This window comes from Aythya ferina (assembly GCF_964211825.1).
Source record: "Aythya ferina genome assembly, chromosome: 13".
In the NCBI taxonomy this organism is placed as follows: domain Eukaryota; kingdom Metazoa; phylum Chordata; class Aves; order Anseriformes; family Anatidae; genus Aythya; species Aythya ferina.
The window spans coordinates 12,120,911-12,148,414 of NC_140311.1; the positions used below are offsets into that span (position 1 = coordinate 12,120,911).

Here is a 27,504-nt window from a genome sequence, read left to right on the forward strand (position 1 = left end):
TCCAGAGAAGGGCAACGAAGCTGGTGAGGGGTCTGGACAACAAGTCTTATGAGGAGTGGCTGAGGGAGCTGGGCTTGTTCAGCCTGGAGAAAAGGAGGCTCAGGGGTGACCTTTTCACACTCTACAGATACCTTAAAGGAAGCTGTAGCAAGGTGGAGGTTGGTCTATTCTCCCATGTGTCTGGTGATAGGACAAGAAATGGGCTAGAGTTGTGCCAGGGGAGGTTTAGGTTGGATATTAGGAAGAACTTCTTTACTGAAAAGGTTGTTAGGCATTGGAATGGGCTGCCCAGGGAAGTGGTTCAGTCACCATCCCTGGAAGTCTTTAAAAGACGTTTAGATGTAGAGCTTAATGTTATGGTTTAGTGGAGGACTTGTTAGTGTTAGGTCAGAGGTTGGACTAGATTATCTTGGAGGTCTCTTCCAACCTAGATGATTCTGTGATTCTGTGAAATAGCTTTAAGCTTTGTTGCTTAAAGTCTGTATCTTGTTCTCTGATTTTGAACATTGAATCTTTTTATCATATCTTTTCAAAAAGCAACTTGCTGTATAACAGCTTATTCTAGAATTTAAGTCATGCTTTCTTAGACTCGATTTTTACGGCTCTGCGAAGAAAGAAATAATCTTAGAAACATGCAACATCTTGAGAGAGATATGAAAACCCCAAATGAGGTTCACCAGAACACATTAAGAACAGTCTGTATCAGCAAAAATTTCGTAAAATACCAATTTTAAACACAAATAATGTCTAACAGTTAAGAGACCACCTGCTTCCAAAATGAAATGTAATGGTATGTGTAATTATGGAAAAATTTAATATAAAAAAATCACAGAATGAAAACTGAGATTAAAAGTATTTTTTGGGGAGCTCAGACTAATTTGTGGAGCATAGCAGCTTTTACTGCACACTTCAGATCGGGTCTCGTGGCTTACAATATCAAAAATATGAGAAAGAGACACTACAAATACCTAGATATCTCAGTAATTCAATTACCAGGAACTGCCAGTTGCTGACTCTTAGATGGGGCACACTAACACTCAGGCACTCAGCGTAGCAAGGCAGATTAGAAATTCCATGCCTCTAAGTTTAGTTCTATGTAACTTTGATTAGCCCTACAGAGAGATGGTTATACTGGTGTCCTGTATGCTATGGAAATATTTCTTAAGATTTCCTTTATCCATCTGTAAGGTAAGTATTCCTGTGTAATCTCTTATTCGTACTGCCTGTAAAATATAAGCCATTTCTGACACATTGCACAAATACTGTTTTATTTGATTGCATTCAATTTTTAGCTTTATCCCTACGAATTGCATACACAAATGCAAACATCTTAGAGAAGTGAGAAATGCAGACCTGTCGTGATCTAGACTCAAATGAGCAATCACCGAGGCAACAGCATCTACTCACGTCCCTCATTGTAGCAGTTTTTTCTGGAATGAAGGGATACAGCATAATTTATCTGACTCATAGGTATTTATATCTGCTCATTATCCACAAAAGTCTACATCCTGCTTTTACGACGGAAAATAATGGTGGGTAAAAGAGTTACTGATGAAAATCAAAATTGTTAACTGGTTTTGCTTTAAGGAGATACCAAATGAGGAAGTGAAAGACTTGAAAAACTATTTTCAAACCCTCAGAAAAAATATTTCACATTTTACATGACATCTGGTACGCTGTATATTTTAATGTAGTTTGATCTGTACCTATGAACTTCTCATACGAACAAGAATAATGATTTGTAAGTTACTGGCAGATGTAATAAGTGATTTCTGAACATTAAACTGAATTCATCAAATTTGAGACTGTTCAGTATGCATTCAAGTAGAATTATTCTTTAAACATAGTCTGTGAGCTAGTATTTGTATTCTGCTCTTAATTACTCTGTATCATCATTTTTGACAGTTCTACTTGCGGTTCAGACACTAATCTATCAATTTTCCTAAGGCACTCAGTTACCCACCCTCTGCTTTAAACTTTTATATTTTTTACTGTATGTAAACATCCATTTTGACAATTATTTCCATAATGGCTATTTTATTGTTAAATGTCTTTTTTTTTCTTTTAGCCTTTTCATTCTTTTTCCCAGAAGTCTCATTAAATTTATACCAGATAAAAGCAACAACTGATTTTTTTGTTTTTGTTGTTGTCAATTTGTTTGATTTTAAGTACTTAGCTTTTAAGTTATTTTAAGTATTCCTTAACATCATTTGTTCTGATTCACGTCATCACACTGCTGCTCTCTGCTGTCTGTAAGAAGAATTCACATGAAATTGTTACAGAGGTAGCATTCATTTTGGGGTCTGTAACAGTCATGGGTTCATTTTGAATTATTGTTTTTTTTTATAACTAATTTTGCTTTCTTAAAAGAATAAATTCCAATTTTATCTCTCAGGAAAAAACATGCAAATTCAAATATAATGCAACAAACTTGAGAAGAGTGATAATATTTTGCATAACTGTTGCACTTGCACTTGGATCGTGTATGGACTATCATACACATCCTGTTGTTTCCACTTTAAGCCCCTAATTTTTCATTCCCTTTTCACACTACAACCTCCCAAATTCAAGAATACTTTACAATATGTAAGGAAGAAAGACTAGTCCCAAATTTCCAAAACAGATGCTGCAAATGATCTCTATATAGGCTGACTACAAAAGCTTTTGAGAGAAAATAGTTGTTAAAACACTAATTTGCATAGTTTCCATTATGACAAGAAAGGCCATATATAATGTTAAGAGACACTTCTCTTGAATATACAATAAACCTGGTTGTGTTAGCAAAAAACTTTTAAATAAAGGAAATTCCTAGACAGCTCAAACATTAAAGAAAAGCTAAAATGCTGTGTCAGTTCTTGCATGATTTGTTAAATGGACCACTTGAAGTCTTCAGAATGAATACTCTCCCAGGGAAATATATTTCCAGAAGGGAAAAAAAGGTGTTCAACAGTGAGACTTGTTACTGACCTGAATGCTCCTGGTTATGTTTTCAGATATGCTATACATGAAAAATAAATAAATAAAAATTGTCAACAGATGGCACAATCCATGCTACCTCTAGTTACTTGAATCTACATGCTAGGTAGAGGTCCAAAGCATTTATATTCTGTTCCAGTTCCCAATATGGCGGCAGAAAAGGGCATCTTTAAATGCCTGGAAAAATACAGATTAACTCTCAAATAAAAAATTTCCACATTGTGAGGCAAGAATACCAGCTGGAATGTCCCCAGCATATGGATGGGATTAGTCAGTCTCCCAGGTGCTCGTGGCTACAAGCAGTAAACCAAATTGTCTTTAATTACCATTTATAACAAACCAGCATTAGCATATACAGGAGGGCTTACTCAGTTATGAGCAGGGTGCATTTTACCTAAAGCAGTAATTTTTGTACTGTTATATAGTCTGTTTATCTCCTCACATAACTTGACTCTTACACAAAAGCATTTCATGATAGGCAAGGTAGGATTTCTCAGGCTGTTTAAATCTACCTAGAAGCACTATTACACCCAAGCAGCCACATACTTCATCCAGGACATGGGAGCAGACCAAAAAATCCCCACCAAAACAACAAGATCCACTATCAGAGAAAGGAAAACAAACTGAAGAAGGACTAAATCTTAAAACCTAACCCCTTTTATACCAAAGCCAGATAGATTTGGAGATACTGTTTTAATTATTTAGCCTTATTTGAAATGTGTAAAAATATACTACTACTACTTTGAAGATACTCTTAAAGTACTTGTCAGTACCTGTTGCTTTTTCACTGAAGTAGTCTGTAACCATAGCAGTTATTTCTATTTTGTCTCTAGGTAACGTACTTATGATATCCATACTAGTTTCACACAAAATATCTATAGTATATGAATATATATATATATTCATTTTCAAAATATCGAGGAAATAAATAAAAAAAAAAAAAAATAAGCTTTCCTTCCCTTCTTTTCACTCCTAACCAACCAAGACAAATATCTTCGTATGTTTCTGTAAGAACTATATGAAGTTGTTCATTCTTCTCATTGTTTATAAAGAAGAATTAATTCTGTACTTAAAATCATTGTGGAACAATTTTCATAGGTCTTATAATATGAACTCTAGTGAATCCAATATAAAAACACACAAAAAAAGACAGAATATCAAAGCCCCAACAGTGTCAGTCTAAAGAAAAAATGAAGACTTCAACTGGTTTCTGCCCCGACTTATGACCAAAGACTTGCCTTTGGTTCACACAGGAAAGCATTCTACTAAAGAAAGGTTGTTTTGTTTGTTTGTTGATTTCCCCATTCTTGCCAGATTCAGTTAAAATACCACAGGCTGCTTCTGCTTCTCTCTTATATAGCTGACCTCTGAAGTTTACGCAAAGAAGGTGACAGTGCAGCAGGAAGAATAAAGAAAGCAAAATACAACTTCTTCAGTTAGAGATGAAGATTCTAGCAAGTGCAATCGATGCACAACACAGGAAAGGTCAGCTTCCTTTGTTATTTCAGACCAAGTATCAAAATAACTAAAAGGGGACTACTGAAGTGCTTCTGCTAGATGTAACTAATTAATAGCTTTGGATTAATCCCTTTGGATTCAGAATTAATTCTTGGTCTATATTGGCATTTCTCTTACTGGAAATTTTAATTTGCATTATTAAAGCCCTGAGTCTATTACATTTGCAACAGACACAGATGCTCACCAGAAAAAAAAAAAAAAAAAAAAAAAAAAAAAAAAAAACTGTTTAAAACTGGTAAACTTGTTAATACAACAATTTTAAGTACTACTTGAAATTCTATTTGAACACCAGTAAGCCGTTTCAGTTAAAGAAAATCTTATGTGAATGCCAATAGACACAAAAATGTTTCACTGATAAACCTGTCTTCTCACTTAGATCCTTACTAAGTTTAAGCACATTTAAAGAGAATTAATTGATTTGATAGTATTCTACATTTAATAGAAGGCAAGAATTTTATTTATATCTGGAAAGAACTAATTAATGTCTTGGAAAAGACCACATGTAATAGTCCACTGTAAATCTCTGTGTACTACTGCATATATTTTTCAGACTTGTCTTCTCCTTTGTTCTTCCTTAATATTATCTCAAAAACTTGCACCTTCTGTCTCACCCATCAGACTTGGGCTGCAGCTTAAGGAAGGACACAGCACATGACAAAGGTAAGATGAACAGTAAAACATAACTCAAAGTCCTTGTTACTGGCACGCCCTTACAAACATTTGCTCCAAAACACCAGCAGGGTGTTGCTTCCCTCCCCATCGTTTCTCCCTAATCTTGAATTCTTTCTTGTTGAAAGACAGTAACAAAAATATCTCCCCCTACTGCCCCCCAAACAAACTGGGATCTATCAAACTACTAATAGAAGGTTATGGTTTTTGCATTCATGACTCCTATTCCACCATCTCAGTCATCAGGTGGTTAAGAACTACCCTTTTCTCCCCCTGCCCCAAATCCACCAAAAATGTACCATATATACTGTACTGAGGATATACTGTAATATAGCAACTGGAAAGCAACATTACAAACTTAAGATATATTAGTTTTTTCCTGCTTGGACTATATCTCTTTGTTAAACATTACTAAGCTCTTATTTACTGAAAGATTTTTTTATTTTCTTTTTACTTGGCCTTCACCTTCTGCAAAATTCAGTAATATAAATCCAGGGTCTATGACAGTAACAACCTACATACAAGTGCGTTGTAATAACACAAGTGGTACAGTTTCTATATATCTTCACACCAGATATAGAAACTATTGTACTGACTGTCAATCAACACCTGCAAGATCCCAGATGAGTTCTCTTTATCAAACCCTGTCACTCTTTCAAGTTCTTTATTACTGGCAAAGCATTTTGAAGAAAACAATCAAGCTCTATCTGGAATCTGTGAAGGTGCTGAAGTGCTTTAACATGGGCAAAGTTAGGACTAGGAAAGATGTGGGAAAAAACAAGGGAGGGATGTTTTAGAACACATAAATGAACCGCAGGGGGCACTTTGGATGTAATACCTGAAGGAAGAACGTACAACAGTTTTTCAAGACATGAGAATGCAAACTCTTTTAATCAGTGAATATTAGAACTGGTGCACTTTGTAAGAGTTTTATTTCTTAGACTCTATGGTCTCCATAGAATCTCAGCCCATGAATCAAAATTAAATTGATTTTTTGTCCTATCTTTCAATTCATCACATTTAAAAATCTTTCAATGGTTAAATGTAGAATACAAAACATTTACAAATACTCAAAACCTTAACAAGGCTATAAATCAGTAGTACTATAGTAGTACATACCAGTAGTACCTGGGCTTTAAGTCAAAAGCAATGGGCTAAAATAATAATAATAATTAGCAAGGGAAATTTTAAATAACGAAGATGAAGTTATCAGCTCCCCTAAGTAGAAGCTATTGGCTGGGGAAAAGGAGTTGTACAAGTAACATTTTTCTCTAACAACATGACCATCGCTTCAGTGCTATGGTTGTTTGGCCTATTACTCGCATTGCAATAGCGTGAGGAAGTCCTACTCAAGGACTACTTTAAAACCAGCAAAATAAGGAGCACCTTGTCCTTATGGCCTAATAATTTAACATCTAGATCCCATAGGATTGGTTCAAGTAAAGTTATACTAGCACACATTTACAGCTCAGCCACTTTCTTCAGTAAAGTATGAAAATAATGTCATCTGAGTAAAACACTGATCCCAGTGGAGACGTCAGGAGCTTTACTACTCAATTCCATGTTACTCAGACAATTGCTGGTCATTAAAAATTCCAAGGCTTTGCTTGAGCAGAAACACTTGATAAATTACCAGTCTGCTAGGGTGTTTATACGACACTTGAGACAATGCCATGTACATAATTAATATATTATCACAGAGTATTGTTAAGAAAGGGTCAGCTTATTAAGTGTTATACTTTTTATTAAGCATAGGAAAAAATCCACAGTAGCAAAGTATCAAAAAGAGCCCTAAGGTACTCCTTAGTAAAGCAGAACGAATGTTTAGCTATTATCTCACTCATTACATTTTACAGAAAATAAGCTATTGTCGTCAAAACATTATTTTAAAATACCAAAGAGAAAACATGGCTTTTGACAAAGCCATCAGATAGGAAATGCACTGCACCCACTAACCATAATTAACATGTATTATTTCCATTTAGTAAGTGAGGACAGCTAAATACATTCTGGAGAAAAAACATTTTGTTAAATGAAGTGAGATTATTTTGCTGCTAAGAAAACAAATGCACTCTGGACCTATTACAAACCTTTCTCTGAACAGTCTTCTGCCTCAGAGAGAGGATTAAAAGGCTGACTGTACAAAGAGCTACCATTCAGTATAGCTCTTCATGTCCAAAGTAATCCTAATAGATACTAATCAGGTTACAGTACTGCTTGTCTTAAGTAATGTGTATTGGTAGTGGTAAAATAATACTAATACTTATTTTCATTGCCATACTGTTTAGGAGCCATAGTCATTAAGAGCCATGGGACACACTGCTCTAGGTAGCTGATGAACAGAACAGAAAGCTTATGAAGTCTTTGAGATAGTAATCCAAGTAGGAAGTTGAAAAGATACAAAAAAAAAAAAATATTAAATAAAAAAATACATTTCCGTTACTGATTTAACATGGGACCAAATTATAGCAGGGTGACCTCAACAGCAACCTGCAGCTCCCTCACAAGGGGAGTGGAGAGGCAGGTGCTGAGCTCTGCTCCCTGGGGCAGTGATAGGACCTGAGGGAACTACACGGAGCTGGGACAGGGGAGGGTCACTCTGGGTGTTAGGAAACCTTCACCGAGAGGGTGGCCAGGCACTGGACCAGACTCCCCAGGGAGTGGTCACAGCACTGAGCCTGCTGGAGGTCAGGAATTGTTTGGACAATGCTCTCAGACATAGGGTCTGATTTTGGGGTGGTCCTGTGTGAGCCAAGAGCTGGACTGAATGATCCTTCTGGGTCTCTTCCAACTCAGGATATTCTGTGGTTCTATGAAAAAGATGACATTACTACAGAAGAGACATTCTATTTTACCTTTACTGCTTACCTGAAGTTTGCAACATCAGATAAGAGGGGACATAACGTGACAGGAAATTATCACATAAGATGTGGCAGAGAAAGTATGGAAAGAAAAAAAAAAAAAAAAAAAGTCATCTCACTCCTGTATGTTGTCTGCAAGTTAGGCAGGATCCTGAACCTCCACAAAGCAATTTATGCCCAAATTTCTAAAGTCTGGGCAGTTCAGGTACATTATTATTCCAGGTTCTGGGTCTGCAGCAACGGTGCACTTAAAATAAGAGTCAAAACATCTACCAATCTTACCTATTATCATTGATAATATATGAATTTATCAATGACATGAGCTACTCTTTTAAGAAATAAAATTTATAAAATGTATTAAAAAACACCAAAGCTGTGCCCAAGGACAGTACATTTTTTAATGTTGGACTACTTGGGAATTCAGTTTTATTTCAGTCCTTCCTTATCCTGCAAATAAATATACATGATCTCCAAATAAAACTTTTAGAGAGGAAAACCTATCAAATATATCACTGGACATAACAGAACAAACTAAGCATACTAAAAATGCAATTTCAAAGGCATCCAGTGAGCAGGATAAATTCTAGTTACAACCCTGTTATAAAGAGAGCTCATCTTTGATTAGAGATAATCCTCTATTTCCACAAGTTCCAAGAAGAGAAAGTGATTGGTCTTGGTGAATAAAAATGGAGAATTTTGTAATTATTATTGTTTCAGATCAAAAAAATTAATTTACACTTTCCGCTATCAAGTCTATAATAAATGCAATTTTAGAATCCTCTTTTTCTTTGCTAGAAGTGTCCATACGATCTCAAACTGTTGGCACTTAAAATTAATGTATTTCATCTAACAGATACAGCAGTCATAATACATTTAAGATAACTATTTAAATTTTGGCTGTAATAACATTATAATGTAAAGAATACTAATTTTATTGGCCTTGATAAATCTAAGACTAAATTTACTCAGGCATTTTATCTTGCTTGACCTTACAGAAGTTAAAGAAATTCATTTTAAATATAATGAGATATATTCCTTCATTTTGAGCCTTGTTCATCTCCATAGGTCTAATCTGGAAACAAAATTATTTCTAATACTTACTCAAATACTGATAATGAAACTACTGAATGCATTTTTTTCTGTGTCTATAGTAAAAATAATTTGAACTCATTTGGAGGGTTTGCATTCTTAGTATTGCATAAATGAGATACTACCTCAATTTACATTCATTCCTATGGCACACAGAGCTATAGGAATAATCATGGAGACTCAATTAAAAATAACATTCATTACAAATTTACAATTCGTCACAAATTCTCAGTACTGATCCCTTGAAAAATCATGCACAGTATTTACCGATATATATTTTATTTACTGATACATATTTCAAGACTCAACTTCAATGCAATTTTGAATCCCACAGGAAGAGATTTCTTTTCATTTAACCCTAGACTTTTAATGCAATGATGATTATGTATCTCATGCACACAGATACTATTTCCAAAACATATTCTGCATAACATGGCTCTACAGATACTTTCTTAACTATCAGAAATGCCTCTAGTCCACACACAAAGTGGATAACTATAATGGATAAATTTGGTGGTCATACAAATTGACACATTCCAGGGGAACTGCACATTGCAAGCAGAGAACCAGGCCAATTTAAAAAGAACACACAGTACACAGGACAGCAGATCAATATTCTGGAGGATCACTGTACAACAGGCTCTATTTTTCCTTTGGTAGGTGTAATTCATCAAGGGAACAGTTTCAAGGAGTTTATAAACCACCACTGGAGAAAATAAGCATTTGCTGACTCTACTAATATACAAAAGGTAACAAACTGCCATGCCACTCCAAAGCTTGGAAAGAGATAGTGACTGACTTTAATAATGGTTTAATAATGGCAATATTTACTACCTCTAACTAAAACACCTCTGATTTGAATAGAAATAGTCACAATCAGTACAGTTGTATTGTACTGTAACAATCAAGTAATTCAGTGCAGATGTTGGCAAACTTCTTGATAACCTGAACAACAGGCTATGACAAAAAAAAAAAAAAAAAAAAAAAGACAAAATTGAATGGAATCTGGAACTTTGAAGTCATGAACTGTATAAACTACTACTGCTGCCTGTCTGCTTTTTGTCTCTCTGATGATGCCTAATTTAAGAAATAAGTAGAATCAATTTCAGACATCCTTCTTTCACATATGTAGCATAAGACAGAAATTCCCAAATTTTCCAACAAACAAAAAAGTGAGTTGAATTTTCTTCATGCTTTAACCAATCATTTTCATTGTACAATCCATAGATGTAAAGGTAAAACAAAATGGAACTCTTGACTTGCCATATGGCATCACCTTATTCTAATATTTTGTCACCACAAGCTCTGTTCAACATTCAGTCAGTCTTGAGATGTCTTTTTTTTGTTTGTTTGTTTGGAAAATGCTGTTTAACAAAGAAACATCAACCCATCAACCTCTCCACCACCTGCAATATAAGAAAACGTGTGGGCTGATGTGGAGACAAATCTCTGCTTTTCTGATGCAAAGCTGTGAGCGTTGGATAATATTAAAGCACAGACGATCCACAGAGGAACTACATATTCAGATTGTTTCAATGAATATGTATACATGAGTCGTCTGATTATTGTTCTTAAGGGAAAATCTTACATCAAAGTGAAGCTAGTTTGGCCTATCTCAGAAGTTATTCGTGTATATTTCAATATTTTTCAGAAACACCAATAAAGAAAAACAAAACAAAGGTTTTATATACATATAAAAGCCAAAATCTTGCCTCAAACTGGTTATGTTGGTATGTTTTAAATCAGACAGTGATAAAAAACAGTCACTTCATCAGAGAAAAAAAAATAAATGCATGTTTTCTAGGGCTAGCATTTCCCATAACTAGCCACAGGATATAGAAGAATCAGGACTGTCTGAATCTTGCACTAACTCCACCCTAACTCTAGTTCTCACATACTCTACAACTGCAAGACTGTTCTACAGTATCCTTTGTTTTTTTTTTTTTATTCCTTTACATCTCCACTAAAGGCATTTCACATTTCAGCTTCTGGGAGATACTGCAAAACATGAATAGTTGTTGAATAGTAAGTTAAATATATCCTATTGTTTACCATTAAGAGCAAGATTCTTTAGTGAAGCTGATGCTAATTCATATAAAAACCAAAGCAACATAATTGATAAAAACTGAAGTAGTAATCATGTTTTAGTACAAAATCTCTTTTTTCTGGACAAATTCAGAACTATATTTTTTTTTCCATTGTACTTCTGTTTCTAAACAAGTTTAGTTTTAATTCCCATTGCAGAGACAGAAACGTTCCACAAAACCAAGCTCTGAATTTCTAACCCCGCAGTTAATTTGGATCTAAGTTTCATCTGTAATAGTTGTCTGCTTTTCTTCTGATTGCTAGAGGAGTGCTAGAGTATTTTGGGTTGGAGTGAACCTTAAAGACAATCTGGTTCTAATCCCCTGCCATGGACAGGGACACCTCCCACCAGACCAGGGTGTTCAAAGCCCCATATAGTCTGGCCTTGAATTTTTCCAGGGATGGGGCATCTTCTCTGGGCAACCTGTTCCACTGCCTCACCATCCCCATAGTGAAGAATTTCTTTGGCCTTTGCTTACATGTGCTACTGAAGCAGTAGCTCCAGAAGGGACTGAGCTGTGAACTGAATGCTCATCTGCCCGCAATTAAAAATATCGCATAAATAAATAACAGTCTAAATATGAATTAAGCACTTTGAACGAATGGAAAGTAAACCCCCCTCAACTGCTCAAAACTAGCATCTTACATAGCCACACTTTTCATGTTAGCTTTTTAAAGTAAAACAAAATGTAAAGGAAGCCTAACCTCTACCTTAATTAAAGCAGAGCTTTGCTAGCTTTGTGGGTAATCAACTAAAATTTATCCTCATGTTATAACATATTTAATGAAGTTCTAGGAACTAGACTGTCCATATCTCCAGTCCTGAACAGAATCTTCCTCTCCTGCCAGACCCAATTTTAAAGATGGGAAAAAAGTGCTTTGGAGATAACATTTCCCCTTGAGTATAATTTAGTGACACAGATTCCACACAAAGTTGGAGATATTTTATTTTGGACTCTCAGGTCTGAAATTCTGCAGGTTGCCAGTTACTCTTCCTTTGCATGCATGCCCCACCCCCTTACTCTCCCCAGCCCAGACTACATCCACATCTAAGGCACATCCAAGATCTAAGTACATTCATGTACACAATCTTTGATGTTCTGCTCAACTACAAACATTCTGAAATCCTACAAAATCTCTCAGAATTTATTTGCAACAACAAAAAAATAAATTGTTCTGAATTTTAACCTAGGGGCTTCACTCACAATTGCTGCTAGACCTGAGAGTAATTAAATATGACACAAGGTGGTGTCAGGTTGGATTAGCTTTAATAAACTGCATCAACAAAGAGTTTCTCTGTTCATGGTACTGGCAATTCTTTGTACTACAGCATTGCTTATGTAACACCAAGATTTAATATCTATGAACTTGAAAAGATAGGGTCAGATTGATCCCAGAGAATGTGCTATATCAAGTATAATTTCACCCTTCTATAGAAAAAAAATATCCATAGATTAACCTTTACAAAATATTATCCCCAGCCTGTTCCCCTTCCCCCATTTTTTTCAGTGACAAATTATTTCAAGAGAATAGATAAAGATTTAATTTTCTTACCACAAATGTTCCTTTTCAGTGAAATTACTAAAGAGAAGGAACTATAATGTTTCAACAACTATGAATGCCAAAATAATTAGATAACTTCTAGATAGTCCCACAAAATTTGCTTGTAATCCCATCCATCAGTTTTTGGAAATATTAACAACACTCTCTTCAAAAAATATTCCAATACACGAAGTCACTTCAAACCAAGGACAGAACATTTATGTGAAGCTTGTTATCATGCACTGAATGTAGAAATTAACAGTCAAGATGAAGTCACAAAAACGAACTAAAGTTTACATTACAATAACCAGAAATTTTGATTTACTTGAAACTTCAGGTTGGTAGCATTTTGCTTTCAGCATTATGTAGGATTTCCTATTTTAGTTTTCTAAAATCAGACATATTTAATTACACAGAAGAAGGAATATATTCCCACCTGCAGCTCAACTTCTCATATTGCTAAGATTTGGGATTCACATCAAAAATTGATAGCATCAACTCAGTTTAATTGACAACAGTAAGCATAACACTTATGCTTTTTTATACTACCAATCTGTCTGGCATGGAAAGGTAAAGTAGTAAGTAGCAGTGCTACCAACTGTAAACACTCATCTGGCTCAACAGTCATCTCTGGTTTACTCCCTCATAGTTCTGTTCTGCATTTGAGGGCAATCACAAAAATTTGGAAAGAGTAGAGCTCCACATGTATGCCTAACTCTGACCCAGTTTTTCATAATAACACCTTTTTTACCCTAACAACGGGTGAAATTAGAAATTAAAAAATAATAAAAGTGGGGGGGAGGGGAAAGAAGATGAGGAGAAGATGAGCTTACCTTGAATGATGTGCTAGTTCAGAATTAAGGGAAAAAAAATGTTATTTTTTTTTAAATATAACTAGCAAGATTATATTCCTACCAAGAACAAATACTCCTAAACCAAGCATATTAAAGTTGTGTCTTTTTTTTGACTTTACTTCAAAATTAAGAGAAAATGGCTGTTTTCCGAACAATTAACAAGCTGCCTGGAGGAAAAGTAATTATTTTATATTTTGATGCAATTAATGCATCATGATTGTACATGTGCAAAAAATTCAAAACAAAATTTGCAAAGGTCAGAAATGATGCAAAAGTGCAAGTTCTTTACCAGTTATTTTTGAGAGCTGAAGTAGGAAGAAGCAGGTAGTTGTCTTAACCACATTTGCAGCTCTGAGTTTTTCTTGTGCTCAAGCAACATCATAGGCTTCAGGCAGCACTTCAGGCAGCTTACTTTTGTGTAACAAAAACAGAAACAAAAACACCACCACATAGAACTTGGGCAAATACTACAACTTTGTATAACAAAGCAAAGTAACACATTCACTTTCTACACTTTTCACAGACAGAAACTGATCTAGAATACAGCATTCTTTATTCAGATTTATTTTACCTGCACATCACATGATGAACTCTGTTATGAAGAGTTACATAAAACTAAATATCCCTCTCCCAGGCTTCAGTATAGTCAGCATGCTTGGCTGTTCTCTTCTAATTAAATCCTCATTTCATTTGCAATTCATTTGTACCGAAACAGTACAAAAGGCACACTAATCTCTACAGAGACTCAGGTTAACTATTACGAAATCAAGAAGTAGAGCTTAAGGAGATCAAGTTTAATTTTGAAGATCTATTATATTTACAAAATTGGGTCCTATTGATGCAAATTAACATCCTAAAGCGAGGTTATAAAGTTTAACAATTTTCTGATCTGCTGTAAACAGACTGTTCAATGAAAAAGCAACTACGTTAAGGGTAACGTTTGAATATATGCCAGAGCAACATATTTATTGATTTATAAGAAGCAAAAGACCATATAGAGACAACTGATAGATGCAAAGCCGTTTAACATCATAAAAAGTGTTCTGTTTGGCTTCACCAGGCTCTGCTCATCCAGTCTATTCAAAGTTCCTCTCTCCTGACATGAAGGAAAACCATTCAGGATGAGAATGTGTGCTGGTCAGGTGTCTTATCTTCTTTTCTTTTAGTTTTGCAAGTTTCTACCCTCATCTTCAAGTAGGTAGCTCCCTACCTCTTTCAACAAAACATCAAGGCAGGACAACAAGATAATTTCAAAAGCCTTGAAATTGATTCTTTAGAACAGTAATCCAAATAAATTACTGAAGGGTTTTGGGGAAGAAAAAAAAAAAAAAAGCTGTTCTCCCTTATGTTACCAAAGGTAATAAAATACACTACATTGTTCAAGAAATTAACAGCTTTTTAGCATAGTCAGACTGAAAAACCTTTTTCACTTCATATTTAATCTATTATAATGTTCCTTTATTAAGGAGCTCCAAACATCATAGATAACTTACCAACTACTTATCTTCACCTAATATACTCATAACATTTGAAGTCTATATACAAACAAAAACATATCTAACACTAAGTTCTTCAAATTACAAGAATTCTGTTAAATTATAGAAATGATTTATTATCTAAGTACTCAATTAGGCATTTGAAATAAACCCGAGTCAATAGGGATCATTAGCTTTGTTACCCTCTTAATGAGGAATTTTGCAATAAATTTGATATCCCGTTCACATCCACTTCAATAAATCCTCCTACATAGTAACAACTACAACACATTTTAAAGTTCCACAACAGCCACTTTACTGACAGCACCATAAGAAAGTCACAAAAGAAGATGCTTTCAGTGATGCCTTGCAGTTAGAGAAGCACAAAGCACCAAAATGAAAGAAATTTAAATTAAACATTATTTAAATTGAACAAAATCATTAAAAATTAGCTGTCATATTGGCCTATTAGAGTAATTTTTCTCCATTTCCTCTTTAAAAGATACAGGTTATTCTATTAGATTTTTACTGATATTCAATCAATGCTATAATAATTTTTTTCAATTTTATTTCTGCCCTAGAGTTTGAGTCATACAGAATTTCCGAGAAATCATAAATATGTATTTCCAAGCTAGCACAGGATTTAGATCTCAAGGACAAAAAAGAAAAAAAAAAAAAACAGTTTGGTTCATGAGGTTTTTTCTCCACACAATGACTAGAAATGAAAGTAGCATCATCGCACTATTTTTTTTTTTTTTTTTTTTAGGTGTATAATGTCTTTCTACTGACACAAAATGCTGACAGAACTGAAATAAGGTAGAGATGTAGATCTGTAGGGAAAGAGAGAAACCAAGCACAAGAGCATAAAAGGACACTTGAGTTTTCTGTCTAATATTAAAGTGTCTGAAAACCATGATAGTTTAAATTTTCCTAGAGGTCCCTAAGTGGTGTTCATTACTTAACCAGCTCTTTTTTTTTTTTCTTTTTTTCAGTACAGTTCTTCCAGGTTTCGATTAAGAAAAGCAACACTCAGTAGAGCTGAGTGTTCAAAGTGTCATTCGAGTACTGCTTTCATGACAACACATGTTGAAAAGATGATATAGGACCTGTTAAAAACTCACTAAGGTGACCCTTAGTTTGCAAGGTTATTACGGAATTTCCCAGGTACTTAAAATGTATGTGACTTTTACAGATTCTGTGAATCTAAATGTCATCTCTGCCTCAATTTCTGATGCTCTGTCTTGAGTCATACCAGCATCCCAAGGACAAAGCCTCATTTTAATTCTTCAACTGATGACTGTGGAATCCTTGTTATGCAGCTTCCCAGTTATGGGCTACCTTTGAGAAATGTCTCCATTTACACGCCACAAAAATCAACTGCTTGATGCTTTTTAGTACCAAATCCAACCCCCTTTAAAATTTGAGCCTGAGATACAACCAGCACCTGCAATGACTATGTGTGTATATTTAAAGGCCACTGAATAATATTATTGTGCATATGATGGCCTCTGCCTTACAAGCATTGAATGAGGACTTACAGGGATAAAGTATCATAGCATTTTGAACTTCTACCCCTTTTTCGTTTTAACTTCTGATTTTAAAATGAAGCTCCAACATTTAAAGTTGCAAGCTTTACATTTTGCCAATATCCACTGCCTACTCTTAGACAGATAGAAACACAGGAACACTACACAAGCAGAGATCTCTAAATACTTAAGTCTGAAATCCTCCTGGAATAAATTAAATGGCATTTCCTGTGTGTTTTCTCCTACAACTACAAAACAATCACACTAAATCCAACCTTTAGAAGAAATACTTTCCAATGTGAGATTCCTTCCATCAGCTGATATAAGCTTAATTCTTTATCACAAAATTAAATAAAAAAGATTGTGATGGTATCTATGAACAGGCATCGATCTCTAAGTCCAATGAATGAATGAAAAGCGTACAGCTTTTCCAAGATTAAATTCACTGTCTTCTATAGATCACTAGCTCTGCAGAAGTAGTCTGAAAGACTTTGCATGCACTTGCACCACATTAATCATAAATTAAAGTACCTTCATAGTATCTTTCACTTTAGAAGCTCATGTTTTACTACCAGTAGTTTCCCTGTGTGCACAATATTCTAGTAATAACAACTCTCAAATTTGAGAGACTTCAACTGGTGGAAACCAGGTTATTTTCACCTACTTCTTTCATTGCTTTTCTGTAATCACTTTCTAATAATTCACAACCTTATAGCTTTGTTTGACAAAAATACAAATCTGTTGTATTTGATCACTGTCCTGCCTCTGGCAGGAATCTGATAAAAGGTTTCTTTACACGTCCTGGTAAACCTCTGTTTGCTTTTATGTCTAACAAAAGCTTGAAAAAAAAAAACTAAAAAACTTAACCAGGCCAATTTTGTGCTAATTTATTAAAGTTTTGTCTTTGGTTCCTTACAGCACTTAAGCCTATGATGCAGAATGCTTAGTGTTAACCTTACATAAAGCTTATTTCAGAGACTGAAAGTCATAAATACATTTTCAATTTAATTCAACACTGGCATGCACCTTCCACACTTGCTTACATTTGGTCATAAGTGTTGTTGACCTGTACAGTTCTGCATATTCAGAGCAATCAAGTTCCTTAATTTTACACTTCTGACAAAACACAGTTGGTGTTTACCTTTTCCACACATGTGAATCTTGAAAACATTAAGAACTTTAATTATGCATTATCCCAGCATCTCATCTTGTTCCAGTTCTATAATTAACACAACTACACTGAATATTTCAAATATAACGAGGCTATAAAAATTATCATCACTCTGTAACATGGAAAATTTTTTTTCCTGGACCTCAGCTGGTTAGTAGATTATAACCTGAAGCACAATACTAGATGATTCTTTCGAATTCATATGCCAACAGTATTTCACTCATATATATATATATATATATAGAGAGAGAGAGAGAGAGAGAGAGAGAGAGAGAGAGAGAGAGAGAGGGAGAGAGAGAGAGAGAGAGAGAGAAACTCAGGAATTTTTAACATTAATAGTATTGTGTGTCAAAATGCTGCACAACAATTTTGTAGTAGAATTTTGAATATATGCTTCATTTAACACTGGATTGCTTGTGAAGTGGTCCAGGTGGTGGTTTTCAATTTCAAATGCTTTTCTTTGCATACTGGGGAAAAAAAAAAAAAGATCCATCCATTCATGATTTCATATCCGTTAATTATTATGCTTTTTAAAACAGTGAATTCTCATTTCAAATTCGAATTCCAGATTTTCAGACTTTTCCAATATTCAACACAGATCTAATCTAGATTTTTTGTCCCTTCCAAAAGGAATTTTAGTGAAGGGTTTTGATAAGCACAGGAGGGAATTACATCTACTTTTAGGAAACCTCTCCCCCTGAAGAGTTAGAGGAAAAAATAGTCAAATGCTAAATCCAGAGTTAAAGTAATACAAATCAAAAAATTCTGGAGCCCCATGGAATTCAAGGGCATAGCAGGAATAGGTGCACACAAGAAGCAATTGCTTTTAATAGAGAATACTTAAGGAATAATGGCTTTTCACCCATTCTGTGCAAGTTACTTTAAGCTCAGATACAGTGCATCTGAACATAACAAGCGTATGTGCAAAGATAAATGTATTTTGGGCAGAAAAAATCTTCAGCTACAGTTTTGCTGAAGCAGGAAGCCTGGTAGAATTGACTATTGCATAAAAAAGCAGATAATACTGTGATAGGCACCATTCATTAGGATTTAAAAAAGAAAAAGAAAAAAAAAAAAACTGTCTCCAATACGCTTTCCCAGGAACTAAACGCAACTGAGAGATGAAGCAGCTTATTAAAAAATTATGTTTAAATACAGTGCCACAATTACTGATAATGTAGGGCGTAGGAAATTTAATAGTGAATAGCCTTTTGTTCCGGTAATTTTTCAAACATGTTTTAGTCATTTATAGAAGAATGCAAATGGTATCCAGGTAACCTGGATCCTAATGGACTTGCAGTTGTTCGGTCAGCTGTCAGAAAAGAGTAAAACAGTAAAAAACCTATGCAAGCCTTGTCCACAAGCCCAAAATAGACGCATTAGCAGTAAAATAGACATCTCTGACAGCCAAATTGTCACAATCAGATTTCAGAACTAATATTCCACTGACAGCTCAGAACAATTCTTAAGCTTGTTTTCTGCCTGAATGTTTCAAGTATTGCAAACAGATATTTAGAGGTTTTTGAGAAGCAACTTTGGTCACAGGGAAAGTGTTGATATTGTTTATACTATCATTTTTATGGTCTTTATGAGACTGTGTGAAGAAAAAAAATATTGCATTTGGCCAAAGAAGAAAGGGGACTGTCAGTCTGTCATCATTTTCAGAAAGTGAAGCCAAATATTAATTTAAATGGAAGCATTTACAATAAGTAGTTTTGTTATAGTAAGTAATGTGCCAATATCTAAAATTTGATGTAACAACTGTTATTAATATTACAGATACTTTAATATTTAAAAGTAAAAGCATCTTTATGTACTTCTAGGCATACTGCATACTGAGATCCCTCAGTGTATTTAAGGATTCTTCTGTTCCTTTGGCTTTCCTGTAATATCAAAAACAAGTGTGCAATGCCTTCCCTAGCATTCAATGGAATGCAAGTATTTCAGACAAAGAGACATTGTTTTAAGAAAAGAACATGGTCAGATCTGCAAGGACAGCACAAGCACAAGGTCCTGCTTTCATACAAGGAAGTTGACATTTTTAATTTCTCTGAAAGCTCTGATGAGTTTATTTCTCATATATTAGCTCTTTTTTTTTTTTTTTTCCCCCAATGGATTTCCACTACGGAGATTTAGATTACAGAATTAGATTACATTTGAGAACAGAATATATCTTGTCTGTGGAATCAATATAGTTATATAATGCAGCATAGGTATCAACATCTGTTTCTGAAAGGTAAACTGACACACTCCTGCAGCAGTGCTATTGCTTTCAGGTTTTGTTCAACTTCCCTCAGTAAGTACCTGTGCAACCTGATCAACCCACTGCCATAGGGTTTTTAATATTGCATCCCAGAGTGGCAGTATCATTGGTTCATTCTAGTCCAGCTCACATGCTGTGACTTCTGGCCTTTGATTTCCTTACACTAATTTGGAATATTTTCTGACATTAGCCCTGATTACTTCTAGGAAAATCTGTCGGTGATTAAAGCAATTAAGAATACATTTTGATTTTTCAAAACTCTGAAGCTGCTTTTAAGCTAACTATGATCTTGCTATCAGGTAACGTAGCATTTGGTTGCAACTGAAATGCAATCTTGATCTCAATTATCAAAGCCACAAAATTACAAGCAATTAGAAAACAAAACAACAACGACAAAAATCCACAGAAGATTTTACGAGTATTACTGTAGTTTTAACTAGGAAAAGAAATTGATACTCAAATGCCTACAGTGGTTCTTAGGTTGTATAGTCACAGCTCTCTCCTTAAGGCATCTGTGTAATTTTATTACTGACAACACTGCTACTAGGTAAGTTTATTTTACTGATGTAGTTAAGCTGATGAAGGTAAATTTGGCCCTAACATTAAAGCGTTTTTCCTCTTCTACCCATTACTAGCCACTAGATATGCTTCCCCTAATGATTCACTAAAACAAGATTTGTGTTTTTTCTCCCTCTTGCAGGCTAAGAGAACAGATCTTTACCACAATTCTCTGAAGCAATACATTTACATATGTAGCAACTCTCATTAATTTTCACTTTCATGATTCAAGACAAACTGACATTTTTCTTTTCACTAGTTGAATAAATTCTTTCCACACTATTTCAAAGGCTGTTTTTAGCCCATGTTTTTGTCAGCAGATTAAAGGTTTTCTAGTGTTTGAGGTTGACAAGTATGAGTACCCAGACGTTTACATTGCAATCAAGCTATTCATAATAAAAAGTTTCAAATAAAAACTCAGAAGCAATAACAGCGTAATTTTTATCACCAAGCAATACTTACACAATCAGAATTCAAGGCCAAGGAAACTTTTTTAAAATTAATAGAAAGCCTTATTAAACTGAAGCAAAAGTCAATATAGTTAAAATATAAAAAGGTTAAAATATTATTTGAAACATGAAAAAAAAAGGCAGAAGCATACAAAGTAAAAAGAGGACATACGGAGTGAAATATTTTCGTGGCTACCTGCCGGTCAGTTTAGAGATACTTTTTAATTCCTAAGCCAACATTCACTAACATTAACTCTTCACTTGGGGTTTTCAGCCTTGCTATCTTTTGCAAAATTCAGAAGCAAAAGGAAAATGGGCCCATTTATATATGGTGAGCTTTACATTAAGTAACACCACCAAGGTAACAGATGGAGGTATTTAGACATCCATATATCTAAGTTTTACCATGCAATCCACTTAAGATCCACTTCAGAAAGAACAAAGATCTTGTTCTTTCTATTAACTTTGTTTTTCTTTTTAATAAGAATGGAGTTTTAGTAAAACTCCCAAATACTTGCAAAAAAAAAAAAAAAAAAAAAAAAAAAGACAAACATAAAAGCATTATAGAAAAACATATAATTACTACCCTTTATTTTCCTTACGAAGTGAAAACATCACCCAGTGGCAAACATGACAGAAAGCTTGGTGGTCCTGGAAGTTTCTTAACATAGCTAACTCTTCAGAAGTGCCCACTGGAACTTCTTTGTAGGCTTCAGGATTCAGTAAGAATTCAGTGCCTCATGGTATGTTCCAGAAACAAACCCAAAACAAGCTCAGCTTTTACAACAATAATGCTACTGTTACAAGTAGTATCTAACGAAGCCATCCTTCTTCTTCAAGGTTAAAGGGAACAAAACTAGGAAAAAAAACTGCCAAATTTTATACCCTATCCCACATGTGAAAGACTTCCACAAACTCCACAGTTTCTTACTCCTCCTTAATTTTTCAGTCAGAAATAGGAACATTACCTGATTTTGTGCAATAAATTACCAGCTTCACTGTGAGCTGCCCACTGGCTCAGAGTCATTCCAAACACTCAGTGCACACTCACAAACTCACTGTGGGTACAATTCATTAACCTAAAAGGCAATTATGCCTGCTTAAACTTTGCAATCAATACAGCTGTGTATTAGTTATTGAAACAACTGCAAAACAATAGAATACTGATTACAATCACCAGAAAGTTATTTACAAAGTCCTTTTTTTTTTTTTTTTTGAGTGTTTTGCTTATATTGATGAAATGTTGCTCCTATTAATAAAGTAGAATAACGGATAATAAATATTAGAGATATAAATAATGAATTTAAAAAACACCATTAGGAAAGATAGAAAATAGGCTATTTGTATACAAACTGAGTTAAAGAAATGTTCATATTACATAACAGCAATCTACCTCGTTCTTTGCATGCTCTACAGAATACAGGATTGATTCTAATTACACAGTATAACTAAGGTCTCACTGACTGAGACTCAACAAACCGCCCACAAAATACCTACAGATTAGAAAGAGAAATATAAATCAGTTATGATTTGAACCTAAGCTGCAAAATAATGCAGATTAAAAGCAGGCCTAGTGTTAGCATCAAACAGGACACTCAAATACATCTCCCAACAAAAGTGGAGACTTTTCGTTTTGGTTGAAAGTCATCTCTGCTAAAAGACCCCTGGGAGAACAAACACTTCTTTTACTGTTTCCCTAGCTTCTCCATACTCCACCTCCCTCTATGTGCAGGCACCTATCAGGGCCCTCTGCCTTCTCCAATAAATTTTAAAGTACTGTTGGTCACAGTTTATTAGACTGTGATACATTTTCTAAATCAAAAGGCCATGCTCTGAATGAAATACGAATAGCAAAGAATTCCCTGTCAATGCTCCTGCCAGATATTAACTGAACTGGTAAGCTTTCTCATTAACCAAACGAGGTTTTAATTTAAAACCTTGGAGACTAAGAAATACTTAAAATGAGCCTCTTTTCCTGATTTCTTCTGGGATTTAAGGCAGGCTCTGTAAGCCAGCTGCTCTAATTAGCACAAACTGCAGCTTTGCTTGTAAAAAGAAACAAATTAAATCTTTATTCTTCTGTTTCTCAGTAAACCACATCAACCCTCCCCCCCCCCCAAAAAAAAAATATATATATATATATATATATATATATATATATAAGTGAGGTGTAAAGGTAGAATATATTTCAGGTAAATTTAGTTTGACAGAGGTAGGAAAAATGTTGCTAATTTTTCTTAATACACTAGCTTGATTTTTCTTATTGACCTTAATTTCATAAGAAATACACATGACCAATTCTATCAGTAACTAGAAAGCACAAAGCTGTACTCAGTGAGAAACGGAGGGGAGAAAACCTTCGGCAACCTCACCATCATCACTTAGGCAATGTGCAAAGCTTAGAGAAGTAAAATGAAGTCGAGAGCAGCCTCAGAAAAGACCTGGAGCCCACTATTTCCCTGGAGTTCATAAAACCCAGACTGACATTAAAGCAGGTATAACTACCTTCATAACTGTAAAAGTATTTCCATTTAGACAAATAAGATTAGCCATGTATTATGTACTTAAGGTAGCTAAACTCATAGCATACTGGGTTTTGTCTGTTTATTTTTTAAAAAGATAACTGGTTCCTGACAAAACAAGGGTTTTAAATAATCTAATATTGTAAGTACATATCATAACTCTAAATTGTTTTTAAAATTACACTAAAACCTATTTTGTACTCAATAGTTACCATGTAATTAATTCAAAGTCAAACAATATAAATTCTGAAATTCAAAATTAATGTGTTACTGTTCACATAGTTTTTGACATACTGCTTTTATTATATACAGATCTCCATGTACATTTCTGAAGATGAAAGAAAACAAGACATTCAAAGAGGATGGAAGAGACCTCATTCTCAAGAGCACATTCACATTTGGTGCTGAATAACAGCTGCCATGAAAAGAGAGCTGAAAGACTCATTTTCCCCACAGTGCTGGAACAGTAGTGTCTAACAGTAATGATCTTTGTATATGTTTATATATATAAAACACACAACACAATGAGGTAGGGTGGGAATAGCATTTCCAATTGTGTTCTCAGCAAGGAGAATTAAAGTAATTAGCAAACAATATGGATTAAAAAGTAAGCATTACTTGAAAAAAAAAAAAAGTCTTCACTTTCATTAGATTTGAAGACAGTCTAGAATTAACTGTTAAATAAACCTACAACAAAGATGTTAAACATCCAGCTGAATGTCAAATCATGCACTGACAAAACCAAGAAAGAGCCAAAGTAAACTTATAGATCCAACTTTCCTTTATATTCTTTCTTCAGATAAATTTTCAGCTTTTGATCATGTTTCAAAATACAAAAAGGAATCTGTCAATACAACAGAAAAATTCTGACTATGCCAACCTCAAGCAACACACCTAATAAATGAGTAGAAATGCCCAGCTACTGCTTATCACCCTCAGTATCTTTTCTCCCTTTGTCTGTTGTACCTAATTTTCTCTATCTTACAGTGAACCCATAAGCTAGATCCAATGAAGGATTTAGTGTCTCAGAAGGTAAGTTCTCTAATATGTATTATTTTAGTTCCACAGCACCCAAAAAGGAGCACGAAGTCCTGGACCAGATGCCTGCAGTTCCAGCTAACTAGTGAACAATTCCTTACATAAGGAAAAACCCAGAAGACAGCAACAAAAATCAGGCATTGAATTGGTTAGTATGTGCTAAATTACATCTCTAAAATAAATTTTAACACTATAAGAATAGGATAGAATAGGATAGAATAGGATAGAAAGTTCAATTGGAAAGGACCTAAAAAAGATCATCAGAAGTCCAACTGCCTGGCCACTCCAGGGCTAACCAGAAGTATATTCTTAAGGGCATTATCTAAATGCCTCTTGAACACAAAGAGGGATCAACCACTTCTCTAGGAAGCCAGGTCCAGTGTTTGACCCCCCTCTCAGTACAGAAATTTGTCCTAACACCCAGTATGAACCTCCCCAATAGTGCAGTATGAACCTGCAGTAATGCTAAATACAGCAGGAGAATCTCCTCGTCTGGCCAGCTGGCTATGCTGTGTTTATTGTACCCCAAAACGTAGTTTGTCACGTTGGCTATCTGGGCACTCTGCTGACTCACATCGAGCCTGCATCCAAGATCCCTTTCTGCAGACCTGCTCTCTAGCTAATAACATCAAAGTTACAGATTTGTGATTCCTCTCACTTCCCTCTTAAGAATTAAGTCTCTTCATTATTATCCTATATTCTTCTAATAAACATGACTGCATTAACTGGTGGAACTAAAAGTTAATCATTCTCTTCATTCTACTCAAACACAGCACATTGTCCTTACTTGAATGTTACACCGAATTAAAGCAACATACTAAGAATTCCAAGCATTGTTGTATCTGCTTTTTAATCTTTTCCTCTTTTTACTCTAACACAAAGTGAATGAGCAAGTATGTCTTACACTGTCATTCATTTTCAGCTGACCAATTCTGCTGTTTTTGGTTACTAAAGCCTGTCCTAAACTCCACCAAAATCAATAGCAATCTACCCAGTCACATGCATTGGTGCTTAACATATTGACTATTTCATTCTGCTATGCTTAAACTGTTGGTACACGACATACTGGAAAACTGCAGGCTTAACAAGTAATTTGTGAAATTTGCTGATTTTAATTGCACCTTGTTCAGCTGATAAGTTCTATTTAACGAGATCTTATTAATGCAGAAGCCAATGGAGTACTAGAAATGGCAACTTTCTAATTTCTTAATTGATTTTTCCTCTTTCAGCTTTCAAGCAAGTGCTTTGAAGTATGCTGGATTTCCATATTTGCTAAGTCAGTTACCATCTACTTGTTCTTTGTGTTAAAGCAGAAACACAGGGGAATGGAGGAAAAACTGTAGTTTTGGTGTTTCTTATGCATTCATCTAAACAACAACAAAAAAAACAAACAAAAAAAAAGTTACCCAGTGTCAGCAAGGACACGATCAAAATCTCAGCTGAGTTTCACATCAGTATAGGCATAATACATTTGAATACTTCATTTACTATATACATATCAAGATCCATTAGTCAAAACATTGGTATCCAGTTGTATGCCACATTATACAAGTGAGACATACTGCCAATTTTGACAGAGGTACAAAAAAGAAGTAACAGCAGAAGTTGTAGAACAAATTTCTTTTAAATTCTTGTCCCTACATATGCATATAATTTCTCTTAAAAACTTGTGTACTTTCTGCTCAGTTTAAAAAAATAAAAATAAAATGCTGAGACATTTCTTTTAAAAACAAGGGCTGAAACATACCTTAAGGAAGACAAACTAAATGCTATCACTTTCATTAATTACAATAAATAATTTTCAGGGCAGAAATAGACTTTTAGTTTTCAAACATATTGCAAATTAGACAAACATATTTTGTGCATAGCTCAAATTAAATTCAACTAATCTGACAAAATTTGAGATAGAAATATATAAATGACCAATTTTTATTGTCACGTACAACCCAGAAAAGTATTGCTTGTTCCATCAAGAAAGAACTGAATTCTGCAAAATCTAAGGTAAAATATATATATATATTGTTTGTTTGTTTTTGTTTTTTAATAAAATGTCAACATTATGGCCTGTATTATTGAATTGTTGAATTCATTGTTAAAAAATCCCCATGTCTCAAACTAAACATATTTCTTAATAAGGGAAGTCATCTGTATCATGGAGATCACTAATAATTCACATCCCCAAATTCAACTTATGCTGGTTTTGTGTTGTGCAGAGCAATTTACAACAATTAAAATCTGTTATTAATTCTTACTTACAATTTATCTTATGGAATTATATTGTCAAAATAATAAATCTCTGAGAAAATTCACTTTATACAAGTGACATACTCCAAGAAACAGATTAGGTCTCCTGAGTCCTTTTAGGCATCATACCTAGAAAGTAAGATGCATTCTGCACATCTAAATATTTAAAAGTAGTATTCGTGTGTGTTCATCAGTGCCTCTGAAGAGAGACGCAGAAATAAATACAATTAACTTATTTCTTCTATCACTGCTAGTTCATACCCTGACACAATAAATTACATGCTTTTCTTCTGCCCACACATCAGGCTATGAATGTAGGCACTCTTCAGAGCCTTTGTCTCCACTGATACAGCAGAGAGAAATAATTTGGGCATTATGTAAAATAGTGTAAAAGGTGATCATATTATGTAATAAAATATTTGTTGAAACCACTTGGTATTTTCACACACACACTTTAAGATGTTTCAGAGTTTGGATTTTTTTTGTTTAATTTTAAGTTTTATTTTTTTTTTTTTTAGAGCAAGATTCCACTTCCTTGTTAAGTTTTATAAGAGGAGTTTGCAGTCATGTAAGTTCCTTCCAAAAAGAAAAACCAGATGGCTTTCTTTGAAATGAAGTATTTCCCCCTCTGTCTCTAGATGCAAGTTGTTGTTTTGTTTTTATT

The 27,504-nt window shown here is 34.5% G+C and overlaps 2 long non-coding RNA genes across 4 annotated transcripts in view; one reads left to right on the plus strand and one right to left on the minus strand.

Annotated features, from left to right (window-relative positions):
- Positions 1 to 27,504, minus strand: part of LOC311444191 — a 433,978-nt gene that overhangs the window by 372,969 nt on the left and 33,505 nt on the right. The window lies entirely within an intron of this gene.
- On the plus strand, positions 1,054 to 27,503 carry LOC311444196. 3 transcript variants are annotated; one of them, XR_014697710.1, is made up of 7 exons: positions 1,054 to 1,188; positions 4,337 to 4,461; positions 5,045 to 5,154; positions 23,871 to 24,037; positions 24,619 to 24,744; positions 26,547 to 26,597; positions 27,359 to 27,503. It is a non-coding gene; the product is annotated as an uncharacterized lncRNA (long non-coding RNA). The 3 variants fall into 3 exon arrangements; XR_014697711.1 differs by having other exon boundaries at positions 5,113 to 5,154; XR_014697712.1 differs by lacking the exon at positions 27,359 to 27,503 and having other exon boundaries at positions 5,113 to 5,154; positions 24,619 to 24,748; positions 25,826 to 27,278.